Raw genomic sequence first — 20,520 nt, forward strand, 5'->3', positions numbered from 1 at the left:
CTGTGCCAAATTTGTACAGCTGTATTATGAAATAAACATGACAGTAATTCAAAACTACATGTGGCACACTTGGTTGGTGTTTGTTAAACCAGAACTTTAGTTTATAAACAGGTTAAATATTTTGTTCCACCTGAAGAACTTTTTATGGGGAAACTTCTCATCTGGCAGAGGAGCTGGAATCAATGTAAATTTTTGACTGGAGTGCTAACATAGTTTTGAAATTTCACGTATATTTTGATGAAATGTTTTGGACAATCTATATTTGAAACAAAATTTGGACAATGGAGACAATTAACAAAGAAGAAAAACTATTTGGACAAAAATATGATGCACAAATTCAACCATGAGTGCAGCAAACTACAACATCATACAACTGAGCCAGCAGCTACATCATCATCTGCAGTAAGGTATTTTAACAACTGTTCCTACTTTTCTTCAAAGTGATAGTGAGTGTACGTTGTGTGAAGAACTTTTTGTTGCAATTTTACTTTTTTAAAATTTTATAGATTTCTGATTACTTAAATATTTGGGAAGTATGGGAGATGTAAGTGTAGAAAATGTTGATGAAAGGAGGAGGGAGGAGGAGGAAGATGAGCAGAATAATGAGTAGAGTCACAGTAGTGTAAAGTCTAAGAAGGAGCAGTTGGTCATGGAGTGAGTTGTGTCTGTACATCTTTACTTGGCTTTGATGAGAGAGAAGTCATGGACAGTAGTAGTAGCAATTGTTTGTTTGAGAGATTAGCAAGTTTAATAGAAGATATATCAGAATAACTGAGTAAACAATTCAAGGAAAGTTGTGATAAGCTAGAAAATTATGTGAAGAAGCAAGGAGAAGTTATGACGGTAGTCAAAAAAGACTTAACTAAAACTAAAATCAAAGTTAGGTGAATATTAGAAAAAAAAAAACAAACAGAAAAGCTTGAGAATAATATGTAACAATATTGTGGAAAGGAAAGTTGCTACTCAACATATAGTGGAGATGCTGAGCCGCAGATAGGCACAACAAAAAGACTGTCACAAATAATAGCTTTCGAGCAGTGAGGCCTTCATCGCAATTAGACATCAAACACACACACACACACACACACACACACACACACACACAGACACAATTCACACACATGACTGCAGTCTCTCAAGCAACTGAGCCCACACTACCAACTTTCCTTTTCACAGTCCATCCTGGATTTTCCATTGTTTGAGAATAATAAGGTTAGTTTAAAAGAAGTTTTCAGAAATGAATGTCACAAAATCAGTAACAGGATCGTGGGAGTGGAGCTTAGGACAAAAAGGTTAGAAAAATCCCTAGTTCATGAAACTGAAAGTAATGATAAAAATTTTGGTACTAGAAATAACTAAAATTTTTAATGACAATCTTCCCAACGTTAAAAGTTGCATTGATGCACGTGTTACCAGCGTTAAAAAAATAAAATCTAAAGTAGGTGAGTTGGAGAGAGTATTTTTACAATAATAGTATCTGGAGTAATATTAGTATCAAAAATTTTCCAAGTGATAATAAAATCCATCTGGTAGATTCCATCTCTCAATGCAAAGACGATTTTTCCACCTACATGTCAGATAACTTGAAAATCAAATTTGTAAAAAAGTTTTTGGATGGTGAGGCATATCATGGGCAACATAGACGAGTCAATGCAAAGACAATTTTTCCACCCATATAACATATAACTTGAAAATAAAATTTGTAAAAACGTTTTTATATGGTGAGAAACTGTCGTGGGAAAACTACATAAATAATCCAGATATGAGTTTTGTAGCATTTGAAAGATAATTCGTCAGCAAATTTGGGTAGAAACTAAGCAATGTAGAATTAAGTCAGAGTTTTTAAATGGATCTTGTTTTAAAGATGGTAATTACAGAATGGAAACCTTTTGTGCCGAACAGTTTAAAACATTCAAACTGACACCCTTATAATGTGATTAGCCATAAAGCTCAGTGGGGACTGGTGTATGGCTCAGATTATTCAGTAGAAGACTTTTTAAGATATGTAGATAAACTAGATATGGCTTGGGAGAAAAATGATAAACACAGGGAGAGACAGGGGGAAAATCATTTTCTTAGGAATGGGATTTTTCCAATCATGATCATGCAGATAGAGATAAGAGGAGGGATGATAGAAACAATTATCAAGATAAATATAATAGTAAGAGGAGGGATAATCACTGCAATGATAGGTGCAGGGATTAAGAGAGAGGTGATGAACAAAGAAACAGGCAAAGGGGAAATGGTAATCATAGGAACTATGGCAATAGGAACTTTGAAAATAGAGGAAGTCAGAGAAACCAAGTTTTGACTCACAGGTGGCCTGTCGATCTGAGGCAAGAAATGGTAGATAGCATAATCAGGCAAACAATAATTTTAGGACAAACCAGAGTGGAGCCACCAGTAAACTACATGAAGTGAATAGCATAGAATTTAGTAGAGAATTCTGGGGGGATATTCTAGAAGTTATGAAACAAGAAGAGAATAGCAAGAGGAAACCTAAAATATATATATTACTAGTGATATTGTGACAAATTTGTTTGGCGAATCAAGAAACAGAAATGAAGTAGTCATTAATGTTAATAATAATGTGAATTATGATGAGTTGGCAGTGTGAGATTAAAGAATAAATTTTCTGATGCACAAATGCTGAGTGGATCTGTTGGTGAGTAGAGGCAAAGAGTCATGTGCTTGGGGAGAGTGAAGAGTAAGCAGGGAGGTCCAGAATGAGATTTTCACTCTGCAGCGGAGTGTGCGCTGATATGAAACTTCCTGGCAGATTAAAACTGTGTGCCTGACCGAGACTCGAGCTCGGGAATTTTGCCTATCACGGGCAAGTGCTCTTCCATCTGAGCTACCGAAGCACGACTCACACCCGGTACTCACAGCTTTACTTCTGCCAGTACCTCGTCTCCTACCTTCCAAACTATACAGAAGCTCTCCTGCGAACCTTGCAGAACTAGCACTCCTGAAAGAAAGGATACTGCGGAGACATGGCTTAGCCACAGCCTGGGGAATGTTTCCAGAATGAGATTTTCACTCTGCAGCAGAGTGTGCGCTGATATGAAATTTCCTGGCAGATTAAAACTGTGTGCCCGACCGAGACTCGAACTCGGGACCTTTGCCTTTTGCGGGCAAGTACTCTACCATATGAGCTACCGAAGCACGACTCACATCCGGTACTCACAGCTTTACTTTTGCCAGTATGTTGTCTCCTACCTTCCAAACTTTACAGAAGCTCTTCTGCGAACCTTGCAGAACTAGCACTCCTGAAAGAAAGGATACTGCGAAGACAGGCTTAGCCACAGCCTGGGGGATGTTTCCAGAATGAGATTTTCACTCTGTTTGGAAGGTAGGAGACGAGATACTGGCAGAAGTAAAGCTGTGAGTACTGGGCGTGAGTCGTGCTTTGGTAGCTCAGATGGTTGAGCACTTGCCCGCGAAAGGCAAAGGTTCCGAGTTCGAGTCTCGGTCAGGCACACAGTTTTAATCTGCCAGGAAGTTTCATATCAGCGCACACTCCACTGCAGAGTGAAAATCTCATTCTGGAAACATCCCCCAGGCTGTGGCTAAGCCATGTCTCCGCAGTATCCTTTCTTTCAGGAGTGCTAGTTCTGCAAGGTTCGCAGAAGAGCTTCTGTAAAGTTTGGAAGGTAGGAGACGAGATACTGGCAGAAGTAAAGCTGTGAGTACGGGGCGTGAGTCGTGCTTCAGTAGCTCAGATGGTAGAGCACTTGCCAGCGAAAGGCAAAGGTCCTGAGTTCGAGTCTCGGTCGGGCACACAGTTTTAATCTGCCAGGAAGTTTCAAGCAGGGAGGTGCTTAAATGACAATGCTATGAATAATGATTTGAGTTCTGATAATGATGATGCTATTAATGATGGTACTGTCAGGATTGCTGAAGTAGCTGGTGATATGGATGCTAATGACGATGTCTGTGTAAAAGAAAATGATGTACTTACTGATGCATTTTGTGATAAATTTCAGAGATTTTCCTGATGACAATGATGATATTGATGAAGCTTTGCTCTGCGATGAGTTAGATGGAGTGATTTATGTGGAGATTAAAGGTGATAGTTCAATGTAGAGCGAAATTAGTAGCATTATTATAAGTTTAGCTGATGATTATATGTTGAATAGGGAACCAAAGCATTAACGAACCCTGTCTGAATAACATGAATTTGATTGTATTGATCACAAAATATTGCTCCAGAAGTTGGACCATTACAGAATACGGGGAGTAGCTCACAATTGGTTCACCTGTTACTTTAGCAACAGCAAGCAAGAGATCTTTATTCACAATGTTGACAATGGCTGTGACGTGGGATCTGAGTGGGGTACTGTCAAATGGGGGTGGGGGGGGGGGGGGGGGCAGGGATCAGTGTTGGGGCCGCTCCTGTTCCTTATTTATATAAATGATATGCCCTCTAGTATTACGGATAACTCTATAATATTTCTGTTTGCTGATGACACTAGCTTGGTAGTAAAGGATGTTGTGTGCAACATTGACTCGGTTTCAAATAGTGCAGTAAATGACCTCAGTTCATGACTTGTAGAAAATAAACGAACATTAAATCACAGTAAGATTCAGTTTTTACAGTTTCTAACACACAATTCAACAAAACCTGACGTTTTAATTTCACAGAACGGGCATATGATCAGTGAAACTGAACAGTTCAAATTTCTTGGTGTTCAGATAGAAAGTAAGCTGTTGTGGAAAGCCCACATTCAGGATCTTGTTCAAAGACTTAATACTGCCATTTTTATATTCAAACTGTATCAAAAGTGAGTGATACTTTGACACGAAAATTAGTCTACTTTGCTTATTTTCATTCACTTATGTTGTATTGTATTATATTTTGGGGGAACTCTTCCCATTCTACAATGATATTTTTGGCTCAGAAACGGGCAGTTCAGGCAATAAGCGGTGTGAGTTCATGAACATCTTGTCGACCTCTGTTCACGAGTCTGGTTATTTTGACATTGGCCTCTCAATATGTATATTCCTCATTGTCATTTCTTGTTACCAATATTAGTTTATTCCCAAGAATAAGCAGCTTTCACTCGGTTAATACTCGGCAGAAATCAAACCTGCATTTGGTTCAGACTTCCTTAACGCTTTTGCAAAAAGGTGTGCAGTATGCTGCTGCATCCATTTTCAATAAGCTGCCACTCGAATTCAAAAATCGTAGCAGTAATCCATGGGCTTTCAAATCGAAACTGAAGAGTTACCTCATGGGTCACTCCTTCTGTTCTGTCAAGGAGTTCATTTAAAAATTAAGCTAATTCTTATTGTACTGCTGATAGCGCTTACTTAAACCTATGGGCTGACTTTTTTCAGGTTCATGAACATTAATTTTTATCTGTTATTACTTTTATGTCGTAATTTCTGACACGTTCCATGACCTTGGAGATTGCTCCTCAATTTGGTCCTATGGAACTTGACGCGTAAATAAAAAAAAAATAAACTGTTCACAACCTCCCCAATAATACATTGTTATATGGCCAGTGCACTATTGTTTAACTTTCAGTAAGTCTCATTAATAGGTTTCAGGCGACCATCCACATTCTGCTACAATAGTTTACTGTTGAATATCTATGAGCAGTAAAAGGCTAACCACATAGTTCATATGTCTTGAAGAATAAAAAGGTACATATAGAAACAGACTTTGTCATTGTTTTAACTCATGGCCTAATTGTGTTACACTTATTTCACAGTTAAGTTGATGCATTGTTGTTAATCTAACCAACACAGGTTTCTCGTCTGAAACTCAGCCATACACTGACTGTCTCATGACCAAAAACTGGACCCTTATATATCCTCACAATAATAGGTACTGAAACTACACATTGTCCAATGTTGAATTTACAGAAATTACAATTAAAACTTAACTCATTAAGTCAACTGAATACATCGAAAACTTCCTTCTTTTTAACAGTTTCTCCCACTAGAAGCATTAAGCTGAATTATTTGTTTAAACCATGAAATTAATAAATATTGCTATGCAAACAATACTTTTGACATAACAGTTAATTGCTTTAGAATTGATTAAGGGCTGGCTTTGCTAACATGTTTTCAAATAGAGCCAAATAGATACTTTAAGAATACTATTTGTTGTTCCTCCAAATGTTTACAATTAGTACAGAATTTATATTTGTTTATACATCAACAATAGAATTTAAGTTATGAAACAATTATTGATTTTACATTATAACAAAAGATACTAACAAGTAATAGAAAAAATTAACTAGAAAATACACTCCTGGAAATGGAAAAAAGAACACATTGACACCGGTGTGTCAGACCCACCATACTTGCTCCGGACACTGCGAGAGGGCTGTACAAGCAATGATCACACACACGGCACAGCGGACACACCAGGAACCGCGGTGTTGGCCGTCGAATGGCGCTAGCTGCGCAGCATTTGTGCACCGCCGCCGTCAGTGTCAGCCAGTTTGCCGTGGCATACGGAGCTCCAACGCAGTCTTTAACACTGGTAGCATGCCGCGACAGCGTGGACGTGAACCGTATGTGCAGTTGACGGACTTTGAGCGAGGGCGTATAGTGGGCATGCGGGAGGCCGGGTGGACGTATCGCCAAATTGCTCAACACATGGGGCGTGAGGCTCCACAGTACATCGATGTTGTCGCCAGTGGTCGGCGGAAGGTGCACGTGCCCGTCGACCTGGGACCGGACTGCAGCGACGCACGGATGCACGCCAAGACCGTAGGATCCTACGCAGTGCCGTAGGGGACCGCACCGCCACTCCCCAGCAAATTAGGGACACTGTTGCTCCTGGGGTATTGGCGAGGACCATTCGCAACCGTCTCCATGAAGCTGGGCTACGGTCCCGCACACCGTTAGGCCGTCTTCCGCTCACGCCCCAACATCGTGCAGCCCGCCTCCAGTGGTGTCGCGACAGGCGTGAATGGAGGGACGAATGGAGACGTGTCGTCTTCAGCGATGAGAGTCGCTTCTGCCTTGGTGCCAATGATGGTCGTATGTGTGTTTGGCGCCGTGCAGGTGAGCGCCACAATCAGGACTGCATACGACCGAGGCACACAGGGCCAACACCCGGCATCATGGTGTGGGGAGCGATCTCCTACACTGGCCGTACACCACTGGTGATCGTCGAGGGGACACTGAATAGTGCACGGTACATCCAAACCGTCATCGAACCCATCGTTCTACCATTCCTAAACCGGCAAGGGAACTTGCTGTTCCAACAGGACAATGCACGTCCGCATGTATCCCGTGCCACCCAACGTGCTCTAGAAGGTGTAAGTCAACTACCCTGGCCAGCAAGATCTCCGGATCTGTCCCCCATTGAGCATGTTTGGGACTGGATGAAGCGTCGTCTCACGCGGTCTGCACATCCAGCAAGAACGCTGGTCCAACTGAGGCGCCAGGTGGAAATGGCATGGCAAGCCGTTCCACAGGACTACATCCAGCATCTCTACGATCGTCTCCATGGGAGAATAGCAGCCTGCATTGCTGCGAAAGGTGGATATACACTGTACTAGTGCCGACATTGTGCATGCTCTGTTGCCTGTGTCTATGTGCCTGTGGTTCTGTCAGTGTGATCATGTGATGTATCTGACCCCAGGAATGTGTCAATAAAGTTTCCCCTTCCTGGGACAATGAATTCACGGTGTTCTTATTTCAATTTCCAGGAGCGTATATTACATACATAAAATTAAGCACAAAATTAGATCTTGCGTTATATTCTTTAAAACTGAGGGTCAACCTTTTTCTTTTATGAAAATGCAGATTATACTCACATATGTTAAAGGTAATTACTTAAAAGTGAAAAAACGAATTTCAAGGAGGCAAATGTCAAAACAAGAGAGAAAGTAAAAATATCCCAGCTTGCTTCATCACAACAGGATTAGCTGTGCATTTATTTCAAGAAAAAGAGTTAATGTGGTAATTTGATTTAATTTATTATTGGTCCTGTAGATCATATAATTTGTACAGCAAAGCACATCATGATATAGGACAAGTCAATTTGAAAAATTATGTTAAGATGGTATATGATGAGAGATGACAGTATTGGTACATAACTCACATAGCAGAATACGTACAGGATATATAGACAAAATATAAAAATGGTGGTGTGTGATGGGAGATGACAGTGGTGCGTACTGCACAGAACATCATTCAAATGATTTTCTCATAGAACAATGACAAACATGAAAAGAATTATATGATCACAGAAAAGGAACTTCTAGTCACAGTTTGGAGATGTAAGAAATTTAGTAATTATTTACTTGGTCACAAATTAAAGTTTGCTCAACCACGGGACAACGGCGCTCCTGAGCTCACACTATCCTTGATGTTGCCTATCTTGCGCATGGACTACCCAGTTTGTACATTTTACTTATTTTTTTCATAGTTCTACACAACTTCTTCCTGTTTTCTTGATTGATCTGTGTTCAGTTTTTCAAGGCATATCCACTGCGCCAACTTATAACTAAATCTGAGCGGGGTGCAATGGGGAGGTTCCCTTGTGATTGCCCTTGCTATGAAAGTTCTGCGAATCTCATGATCACTAATTCATGAAATTGTTACTGAAAAACTGAAATTTCGAAAACTTTGCTCAGGCTGGGTTCCCAAAATTCTTATTGAACATCACAAAAAACAATGGATGGGCTGTGTGCTTCAGTTTTTGACAGGCTACAATGATGAAGGTGATGGTTTTCTTTCTCGGATAGTCACAGAGGATGAAACCTGGGATTCATATGACAACCCTGTACAAAATGGCAATTAATGGAATGGAGGCACACTTCATCCTTGCCTAAGCAAATCTTGACACCTCAAAAAGTCATGTGCACCGTTTTTGGGATAGAAAAGTCATTTTGCTGATTGATTTCTTACCATGAGGTCAAACAATCAATGCACATGGTTATTGCAAGACCATTAAGAAATTGTGCCAAGCAATACGGAACAAGATCTGCTTATTTCTTCTCTGTGAACTTTAATTCTGTTTCTAAATTTCTTCTTGGTTTCTATTACTGCTCAATGTACTGATTAAATAACGTGGAGGTTATGCTACAACCCTATCTCACCACATAACATAACAAACACAAACCACTTCACCTGCTATGATCATGCTCATGCTAATAATTAATATTTTTTTCTTTACTCATTTTTCAGTTTTCATCCAAGTATTTATGTTGTACATATGTACTATGTATATGAATCTATCAAAACATTAATCAAACATTGCCCCACTTAAATGGATTATTTAAACAATTATTTTCTATATACTGAGTTCAATAAGACATATAGTTTTCCCAGAAGCCAAGTTAATTAAAAGTTACTAAAAACAGAATTCATTACTACAACATAAAAAAGCAGATTTTGAATGAGGTAAAAGGGAATTTTGGATATACTGATACTACTCATTCCAAAGACTGGCACACAAACTTGTCAGTAAACTATTCTGATTTTCTTGAAACTAATAATCTTAAGGTGTAATTAATGTTAAATTTTAGAAAAAACTTACATGTTCCATTGCAGACTTAGCTAATGCATTTGATAGATTCCAACTTTCACCACTATCATTTTGTTGCCATAATTTTTTTGTTTGAAATGACACCCTTTGCAAAGTAACTAATCCATTAAATGAGACTTGCATAAACTGTCACAAATGATTATATTTCTAAATATGCCTGACATACTTCTGATTAGGGAATTTAGAGTGTAGATATGTTAAATATTTTTGTCATGTATTTTATTTCATTAATTTTCTACAAATTTTGTACATCACATTATTGTAGTAGCCTATAGCTCAGTGATATTACTAAATTCAAACTATTAACATCATATAGGGTAATATGTTTATCATAAATGTTGTCGTTGTTGTGGTCTTCAGTCCTGAAACTGGTTTGATGCAGCTCACCATGCTACTCTATCCTGTGCAAGCATCGTCATCGCTCAGTACCTACTGCAACCTACATCCTTCTGAATTTGCTTAGTGTATTCATCTCTTGGTCTCCCTCTATGATTTTTACCCTCCACACTGCTCTCCAATACTAAATTGGTGATCCCTTGATGCCTCAGAACATAACCTACCAAATGATCCCTTCTTCTAGTCAAGTTGTACCACAAACTTCTCTTCTCCCCAATTCTATTCAGTACCTCCTCATCAGTTATGTGATCTACCCATCTAATCTTCAGCATTCTTCTGTAGCACCACATTTTGAAAGATTCTATTCTTTTCTTGTCCAAACTATTTATTGTCCATGTTTCACTTCTATTCATGGCTACACTCCATACAAATACTTTCAGAAAGACTTCCTGACACTTAAATCTATACTCAATGTTAACAAATTTCTCTTCTTCAGAAATGCTTTCCTTGCCATTGCCAGTCTACATTTTATATCCTCTCTACTTTGACCATACTCAGTTATTTTGCTCCGCAAATAGCAAAAATTCCTTTACTACTTTAAGTGTCTCATTTCCTAATCTAATTCCCTCAGCATCACCTGACTTAATTCGACTACATTTCATTATCCTTGTTTTGCTTTTCTTGATGTTCATTTTGTATCCTCCTTTCAAGACACTGTCCATTCCATTCAACTACTCTTCCAAATCCTTTGCTGTCTCTGACAGAATTACAATGTCATCAGCAAACCTCAAAGTTTTAATTTCATCTCCATGGATTTTAATACCTAGTCCAAATTTTTCTTTTGTTTCCTTTACTGCTTGCTCAATATACAGATTGAATAACATCAGGGAGATGCTGAAACCCTGTCTCACTCCCTTCCCAACCACTGCTTCCCTTTCATGTCCCTTGACTATTATAGCTGCCATCTGGTTTCTGTACAAATTGTAAATAGCCTTTTGCTCCCTGTATTTTACCCCTGCCACCTTCAGAATTTGAAAGAGAATATTCCAGTCAACATTGTCAAAAGCTTTCACTAAGTTTACAAATTATAGAAACATAGGTTTGCCTTTCATTAATCTATCTTCTAAGGTAAGTCATAGGGTCAGTATTGCCTCACGTGTTCCACTATTTCTATGGAATCCAAACTGATCTTTCCCGAGGTTGGCTTCTACCAGTTTTTCCATTCACCTGTAAAGAATTCACGTTAGTATTTTGCAGCCGTGACTTATTAAACTGATAGTTCTGTAATTTTCACCTCTGTCAACACTTGCTTTCTTTGGGATTGGAATTATTATATTCTTCTTGAAGTCTGAGGGTATTTCACCTGTCTCATACATGTTGCTCACCAGATGGTAGAGATTTGTAAGGACTGGCTCTCCCAAGGCCTGGCTCTCCCAAGGCAATTCGTAGTGCTAATGGAATGTTGTCTACCCTCGGTGCCTTGTTTCAACTTAGGTCTTTCAGTGCTCTGTCATACCCTTCACGCAGTATCATATCTCCCATTTCCTCTTCATCTACATCATCTTCAATTTCCATAATATTGTCTTCAAGTACATCATCCTTGTGTAGACCCTCTATATAATCCTTCCATCTTTTTGCTTTCCCTTCTTTGCTTGGAACGTGGTTTCCATCTGAGCTCTTGATATTCATACAAGTAGTTCTCTTTTCTACGAACGTCTCTTTAATTTTCCCGTCAACAATGTCATCTTACCCTTAGTGATATATGCCTCTACATCCTTACATTTGTCCTGCTTAGCTATTTTGCACTTCCTGTCGATCTCAATTTTGAGACGTTTGTATTCCTTTTTGCCTGCTTCATTTACTGCATTTTTATATTTTCTCCTTTCACCAGTTAAATTCTATATTTCTTCTGTTACCCAAGGATTTCTACCAGCCCTCATCTTTTTACCTACTTGATCCTCTGCTGCCTTCACTACTTCATTCCTCAAAGCTATCCATTCTTCTTCTACTGTATTTCTTTCCCCCATTCCTGTCAATTGTTCCCTTATGCCCTTCCTGAAACTCTGTCCAACCTCTGGTTTAGTCAGTTTATACAGGTCCCATCTCCTTAAATTCCCACCTTTTTGCAGTTTCTTCAGTTTTAATCTACAGTCCATAACCAATAAATTGTGGTCAGAGTCCACATCTGTCCCTGGAAATGTCTTACAATTTAAAACCTGTTTCCTAAATCTCTGTCTTACCATTATGTACTCTATCTGATACCTTCTATTATCTCCAGGCTTCTTCCATGTATACAACCTTCTTTCATGTGTCTTGAACCAAGTGTTAGCTATGATTAAGTTCTGCTCTGTGCAAATTTCTACCAAGTGGCTTCCTCTTTCATTTCCTACCACGTTTCCTTCTCTCCTTTTTCCTACTATCGAATTCCAGGCACCAATGACTATTAAATTTTTGCCTCCCTTCACTATCTGAATAATTTCTTTTATCTCATTATACATTTCATCAATTTCATCATCTGCAGAGCTAGTTGATATATAAACTTGTACTACTGTAGCAGGCATGGGCTTCATGTCTATCTGGGCCACAACAATGCATTCACTATCCTGTCTGTAGTAGCTTACCCACACTCCTATTTTTTTATTCATTATTAAACCTACTCCTGCATTACCCCTATTTGATTTTGTATTTATAACCCTGTATTCACCTGACCAAAAGTCTTGTTCCTCCCGCCACCGAACTTCACTGATTCCCCCTACATCTAACTTTAACCTATCCATTTCCCTTTTAAAATTTTCTAACCTACCTGCCCAATTAAGGGATCTGACATTCCGTGCTCCAATCCATAGAACGCCAGTTTTCTTACTCCTGATAACGACGTCCTCTTGAGTAGTCCCCAGCTGAGGTCTGAATGGGGGTCTATTTTACCTCCAGAATATTTTACCCAAGAAGACACCATGATCATTTAACCATACAGTAATGCTGCATGTCCTCGGGAAAAATTATGGCTGTAGTTTCCGCTTACTTTCAGCCGTTTGCAGTGCCAGCACAGCGAGGCCGTTTTGGTTAGTGTTACAAGGCCAGATCAATCAATCATCCAAACTGTTGCCTACTGAAAAGGCTGCTGCCCCTCTTAAGTAACCAAACGTTCGTGTGACCTCTCAACAGATACCCCTCCATTGTGGTTACACATACTGTACCTGTATTGCTGAGGCACGCAAGCCCGCCCACCAACAGCTAGGTCCGTGGTTCATGGGGGGCTTATCGTAAATATCTTAGGAAAATTCAGTTTGCACCTAACGGTTGAGTGTGCAGTACGTCAAGGTTACCATCTGCTTATATTCTGTTAACTGCTCATCTATATCTACTTTTACATGATTATTCTGCAATTCACAACTAAGTGCCTGCTAGAGGGTTCATCAAATCACCTTCAAGCTATTTCTCTACCATTACACTCTCAAACAGAGTGCAGGAAAATGTACACTTAAATTTTTGCTGGTGAGCTCTGATTTCTGTTATTTTATTATGATGATATAGATGGGCATCAGAAAAATATTTTGGCTTTTGGAGAAGAATGTTGGAAATTGAAATTTCATGAGAAGATCCTTCCGCAACAAAACACACCTTTGTTGTAATGTGTGTGATCCCAATTTGCATATCATATCCATGGTGTTCTGTCTTCCCTGTTTCATGATAATACAAAATGAGATACCCTTTCCTGAACTTTTTTGATATCCTCCATCAATCCAATCTGATGAAGATCCCACATTATGCAGCAATACCCCAAAAGACGGTGGACAAGCATAGTGTAAGCAGTCTCTTTAGTAGACCTATTACATTTTCTAAGTATTTTGCAAATAAATAACCATCTGTCAGTCACATTCCCCACATTATCTGTGTGCTTGTTCCAATTTAAATTATTCATTGCTGTAGTCATAATTATGTAGTTGATTTCACAGCCATTATATTTGTGTGATTTATTTTGTAATACATTCAGCAGATTTCTTTTAGTACTCATGTGGGTGACCTCACACTTTTTCATTATTTAGAGTTAATTGCCAGTTTTTATGCCATACAGAATTATTATGTACATCATCATGCAAGTGGTTTTGATCATCTGATAATTTTGCAAGATTGTAAAGGACAGAATTTGTAAGCCACCTAAGAGTGCTGCTCAGATTGTCTCCTAAATCATTTATATAGATCAGAAGCAGCAGAGGGCTCTTCCTTGCAGAATTCCAGATATAACTTCTGTCATATTCAAGGACTTTCTGTTAACTTCTGTGAACTGTGACCTTTCTGACAGTAAATCTAGAATCCGTTTGTGCAACTGAAAAAGTACTCCATAAGCATGCAATCAGATTAGAGATTGCTTGTGAGGAATGGTGTCAAAAGCCCATTGAAATCAAAAATATGAAATCAACTTGACACCCCTGTTGATAGTACTCTTTACTTTGTAAGAACAGAGAGGTAGTTGTGTTTCACAAGAATGATATTGTCACAGAAGAAGCTGAGACGTGGTGTAGTGGTAACGGTACTGAACTTCTGTACGGAGGGTCGTAAATTCAAAACTCACCTGGACTGTACAATTTTAATTTCTATATTTGGTTTGAGTACATTCTAGAAGTATCCACGAATGTAAAGAATCACTGTACTGGAATATTCTGTAGCTGTATATATACTGTATGTGTTCTGGCTGGAGGCAGTTCACTCTGTGCTCTTGTATGTGCAAGTGCTGAATAAACCTTCATTAAGTGAAGTTAGTGTTCATCATTCAGCTGTTTACAACTTCTTCTACATGACATTATTCTGGTGGTGGCGCTGGGTATTTGAACTTGAGGCAGCGCACATTATCGACGGCACAATGGCCCAAACAGTTTCCGTACATGACATTGTAGGAATGTAACTTCACCTGGGTCTCGACAGGCCATGATAGAGCTGCTGTTTACGCAGCGAGAAACCCGTTCGAACTGTATTCAACAGATTGCAATCTACCAGAGACAGAAGAAGAAGAGGACATTATGATGACAGCAACAGTGTGCCACCACATGAAATGTCCTTTCGGGTTCTCTGGTGACAATGGCCAAAATCCAAACAAGTGGCTGAAGGTATATGAGCGTTTAGCCTAATTTAATGAATGGGATGACACCGTGTGTTTGGGTAACATATTTTTCTACTTGGAGCACACTGCCAAGCAATGGTATGAGAACAACGAGGAGAAGTTCACAAGCTGGGAAGTATTGCAGGCAGAACTGAGCAAGTATTTCGGCGACACATAACGACAGAAGTACAAGGCTGAAGATAAATTAAAGTGCAGGGCACAGTGTCCAAGAGAAACTACAGCATCCTACATTCAAGACGTCTTGGAGCTGTGTAAAATAGTGGATCCTAGAATGAAAGAGGGAGTTAAGGTTTTACATCTCATGAAGGGTATTGCTGAGGACATGTATCAAGCCTACTCCTGAAGGAAGTTTCAACAGCAGACGAATTCATAAAATGGTGCCAGTATATCGAGACAATGCATCAAAAAAGAATTACATGCAAGAAGTTTGAATGGCTTCCAAACATTGTATTGATGTCTGTGATGGAGGAAGCAACTGATTTCACAAGTGTTCTTCGTCAGATAGTGAGAGAGGAAGTTCAGAAGGCACTAGGATTTCCTGGCAAGCAAAAAACTGAGATGCTTCAAGAGGTCATAAGGGAGGAAGTGGAACAGACATTGAACCCAATCTCTTGTCCTTCATTTCCCTCTAAAATGATGAAAAAGTCGAGACCCAAGTGGAGTTACATTCCTACAATGCCGCATGGCATGTGGAACCTGTTTGGGCACCAAGGAAGACTGATGTCTGGAGGACCCGGGCTAACCAACCAGTATGTTTCCACTGTGGATGACCGGGACATGTGGTGTGCTGTTGTTGAGAAAGGTGGTGGATATTTCATGATGCCTGTGCCAGAAGACAGCAGACAAATCTTAGCCGAAGCCAGCTCCGTTACGACGACGATGAGCAAGAAGATATGGGTGCAGGACGACTTAGGTCACCATCACCACAAACTAGCTGCTGAAGAGGATGCTCCACAACACACTGATCAAGGTCTCCATTGCGTTTAGAAGCTCCAGCCAGTCACCTGTCCACCACAAAGAAACTAGAGCGAGGGACCTTCCTTGAAGGTCAAAAAAGAATTACATGCAAGAAGTTTGAATGGCTTCCAAACATCGTATTGATGTCTGTGATGGAGGAAGCAACTGACTTCACAAGTGTTGTTTGTCAGATAGTGAGAGAGGAAGTTCAGAAGGCACTTGGATTGCCCGGAAAGCAAAAAACTGAGATGCTTCAAGAGGTTTTACTGAGGACATGTATCAAGCCTACTCCTGAAGGAGGTTTCAGCAGCAGACGAATTCATAAAATGGTGCCAGTATATCGAGACAATGCATCAAAAAAGACTGGCTGGAGCTTCTAAACAGCAATGGAGACCTTGATCGGCATGTTGTGGAGCATCCTCTCCAGCAGCCACCTAAGAGAAAAATCCTCCGCTGTCGATCACTACAAAAATGATAGGAAACTACATTGATATACTCATGGATGGCCCAAGTTCTTGTGGATTCTGGAGCATCATATTCAGTCATTTCAGAGAAGTACCGTCGCCAGTTGCAGAAAACTGTATTCGTCAACAACAAAACATCTCTGCTGAAGGTGGCTAATGGGAAATATGTAAAACCTACAGGAAGATGTACCATTTGTGTGGGTATAAGTGGTCATACATAGCCCTTAGAATTCATCATCTTACAAGAGCATAGTCATGACATCATTCTCAGATGGACTTTTTGAAAGCTTCTCAGGCAATTATAGATGTTAGTTGCTTGAATATTATGCTAGACAAGATGAGATACTGTGGACAGGAAGATGCGCATCTGAGTGTGTGGAGACTATGTGTGCTGGATGAAGTAATCATTCCTGCGGTCAGTGCTAGAAAGGTAACTGTCATGGCAGCTGTGGGGAAGGCGGATAGTCATCTTCGGTTCATTAGTAGAATTTTGGGAAGGTGTGGTTCATCTGTAAAGGAGACCGCTTATAAAACACTAATACGACCTAGTCTTGAGTACTGCTCAAGCATTTGGGATCCCTATCAGGTCGGATTGAGGGAGAACATAGAAGCAATTCAAAGGCAGGCTGCTAGATTTGTTACTGGTAGGTTTGATCATCATGTGAGTGTTACGGTAATGCTTCAGGAACTCTGGTGGGAGTCTCTAGAGGAAAGGAGGCGTTCTTTTCGTGAATCACTACTGAGGAAATTTAGAGAACCAGCATTTGAGGCTGACTGCAGTAAAATTTTACTGCCGCCAACTTATATTTCTCAGAAAGACCACAAAGATAAGATAAGAGAGATTACGGCTCACACAGAGGCATATAGGCAGTCATTTTTCCCTCATTCTGTTTGGGAGTGGATCAGGGAGAAATGATGCTAGTTGTGGTACGAGGTACCCTCCACCATGCACCGTATGGTGGATTGCGGAGTATGTAGATGTAGATGTGTCATGCCATGCATCAACCCATGGATCTTGTAGTGGAATGTAAGAGAAGCATACCACTGGAGAATAACTTGGTCATCCCAGCCTCTGTTGTCTCGTTTAAGAATGGATTCAGTGAATTGTGGATAATTAAATCTCGCCGAGAACAGCAGATCCTTCCAAGATGCATGTATGTAGCAAATGCTGAGCTGTTAATTTTAGAACAGCTGAGTCTCATAGAAACCTCCAATGCCAAGTCTGTGGCCGAAATTAGCACTACTACTACGAGACAAGATCTTCTAGCTCCACTATCACCAAATCTCACTAAGTAACAACAAAAGAAGCTACTTGCTATTCTTCAAGAGTTCTCTGAATGCTTCAATCCACAGGTGAAGAACAAATTAGACAAATCGATGGTGAAGCACCGGATTAGCACTGGAGACCATCAACAAATAAGCCAGAGAGCATAGCATGTGTCAGCAACGGAACGTCATATGATTTGTGATGAGGTAGAGAAAATGATGAAGAATGATGTCATTCAGCCTTTGCAGAGCCCATGGTCATCATCAGTGGTCCTCATTAGGTAGAAGGATGGCAATTGGCACTTTTTTGTTGATTACAGGAAGCTTAATAAGATAACTAAAAAGGACGTTTACCCTCCTCCACGAATTGACGATACACTAGATTGTCTGAACGGGCTAAGTTTCTCTCAACCATGGACTTGTACCCGGGATACTGGCAAATTGAAGTAGATGAGGCTGATAGTGAGAAAACTGCATTCATCAGCCCTGAGGGTCTGTATGAGTTTAAGATAATGCCATTTGGTTTGTGTAATGCACCAGCAACTTTTGAATGGATGATGGATAATCTTCTATGTTACCTGATGTGGACGATGTGTCTTTGTTATTTAGATGACATTATAGTGTTCTCAGAGACATTAGATAAAAGGATTGAGGCCGTTATTAAGTGTCTCCAACAAGTTGGACTGAAACTTAATACTAGAAAGTGTCTCTTTGGAACAAAAGAAATCAAAATACTTGGACACCTTGAGTCAAACGAAGTTGCATGGCCAGACCCAGAAAAGATGATAGCTATAATGGAATTTCCAATTCCTAAAAGTATTAGAGATGTGAGAAGCTCCCTTGGATTATGTTCTTATTACCATAATTTTATCAAAGACTTTTGTATCAGAGCCAGGCCACTCCAAGCATTGTTAAAGCTGATGCTAAATTTATCTGGGTGGTGCTCAACAAGATTCTTTTGATGTGCTGTGAAAAGCTCTGATGACTGACCCTGTACTTGGTCTGTATGATGAGAGAGCACCTACAGAACTACACACAGATGCCAGTGGTATGGGATCGGTGCTGTTCTGGTGCAAATTTCGGATGGAAAAGAGAAGGTTATAGCCTATGCTTGTAGGACACTTACAAAAGCCAAGAGAAACTACCAAGAGAAACTACTCAACTACAGAAAGAGAATGTCTTGCTGTGATCTGGGCCATTTGCAAATTTCGGCAGTATCTCTATGGAAGGCCATTCACAGTTGTTACAGGCCATCATTCACTTGTTGGTTGACAGGTCTTAAGGGCCCAACAGGACAACTCGCCAGGTGGGCACTATGCCTTCAAGAGTATGACATTGCCATAGTGTACAAAACTGTAAGAAAACACCAAGATGCTGACTGTCAGTGAAGAAATCCTGTGCGAGACCATCAAGTCTTTGATGAAGATAGTGACTGTCTTGCAGCACTCCAGGATCTCTCTGCTTAGCAGAAGAAGGACACCAAGATATCTCAAATTCTGCTTGCCTTAAATCAGTCAGAGGATGTGAAAGGACAATTTAAGGTAGTTAATGGATTGCTTTGCAAGAAAAACTTTGATCTGTTTTGAAAGAGGTGGCTACCAGTGATTCATAAACACATGCGCTTAGATGTTCTACGGAAATTCCATGACACACCTAAGGCTGGATATTTAGGATTTATTAAGACATATGATAGAATCTGCAAGAGATTTTTCTGGCCAGGTTTATTTAGGAGTGTCCGTCACTATGTGTCACACTGTCGAGAGTGCCAGAGGAGAAAAGCAGTTCCTCAGAAACCACCTGGCTGACTCATACCAATTCCACCAGCCGAAACGCCTTTCCAGCATGTTGGGATTGACCTCCTTGGGCGATTTCCAATGTCTGCTAATGGCAAGATATGGATTATTGTTTGCACTGATTATCTGACATGCTACGCCATTATAAAAGCCGGGAAAACAGCCGAAGCATCCGAGGTAGTCAAATTCATCAAGGAAGACATTATATTAAAACATAGTGCCCCAAGGTCATTAATTACAGTTGAATCTTGTGACAGATGAACTGTTGGTGCAACATTACTCATCACATGATGACTGCCTACTATCCACAATCCAACGGGCTTACTGAACACCTTAATATGACCTTGGCCAACGTGCTGTCAATGTTGAGCAGAGCAAGTGGGATGAGGTGCTACCTTTTGTGACGTTTGCCTACAACACTGCCAGACAAGACACCACAGGATTTACACCATTTTTCCTGGTATATGGCCATGAGGCAACTACAACAATGGACACTGTGTTTCCATTACATCCTGATTATGTGGACACCAACTACATCAGCCAGGGGAAGCTCACCAGTTAGCTCGACTCTGGATGCTGCAGGCTCAAGAAAACAATTGCCAAAGATATGACACGAGCCATTGCCGCATTGCCTACCAGCCTGGTGACCTTGTCTGGATCTTCACTCCTAAGTGGAAGGTTGGTCTCTCTGAGAAGCTCCTCAGGCGCTACTTTGGGCCTTATAAGGTTGCAAGAGAGTTGTCTGATGTTACTTATGAATTTGAAGATTTCGACCCCGACACAAGATGATGAAAGATCAGAGATATGGTCCATGTCCTGCAAAGGAAGCCGTACAAGGATCCTGCAACCCAGGGTAAATTTAAATCTCCAGAGACAGGCAACAAGCAGAAAGCTGATGAAAAGCATAGTGGCAAATGAAGTTCTAAGAAGATCACCTGCAGGGCAAGCATCAGTCAACGAGAGTCGGAGTATGCAGGACCGATGACTTGTTCCTCAACTAGGACGACATAACACCAAGGCGCTGCTCTCTTAAATAGGGAGCAATGTCACACCAGGAGCTGAGTAAAG

General features: G+C 40.3%; 1 long non-coding RNA gene across 1 annotated transcript in view; it reads left to right on the plus strand.

Moving 5' to 3' along the window:
* Positions 1-322: 322 nt before the first annotated feature.
* LOC124597470 overlaps positions 323-20,520 on the plus strand; it is a 39,337-nt gene continuing 19,139 nt past the window's right edge. Inside the window, exon 1 of the long non-coding RNA XR_006978540.1 lies at positions 323-407. This is a non-coding gene — a long non-coding RNA (uncharacterized LOC124597470). The remainder of the gene's footprint in view (positions 408-20,520) is intronic.

This window comes from Schistocerca americana, chromosome 1, assembly GCF_021461395.2.
Source record: "Schistocerca americana isolate TAMUIC-IGC-003095 chromosome 1, iqSchAmer2.1, whole genome shotgun sequence".
NCBI classification, from domain to species: domain Eukaryota; kingdom Metazoa; phylum Arthropoda; class Insecta; order Orthoptera; family Acrididae; genus Schistocerca; species Schistocerca americana.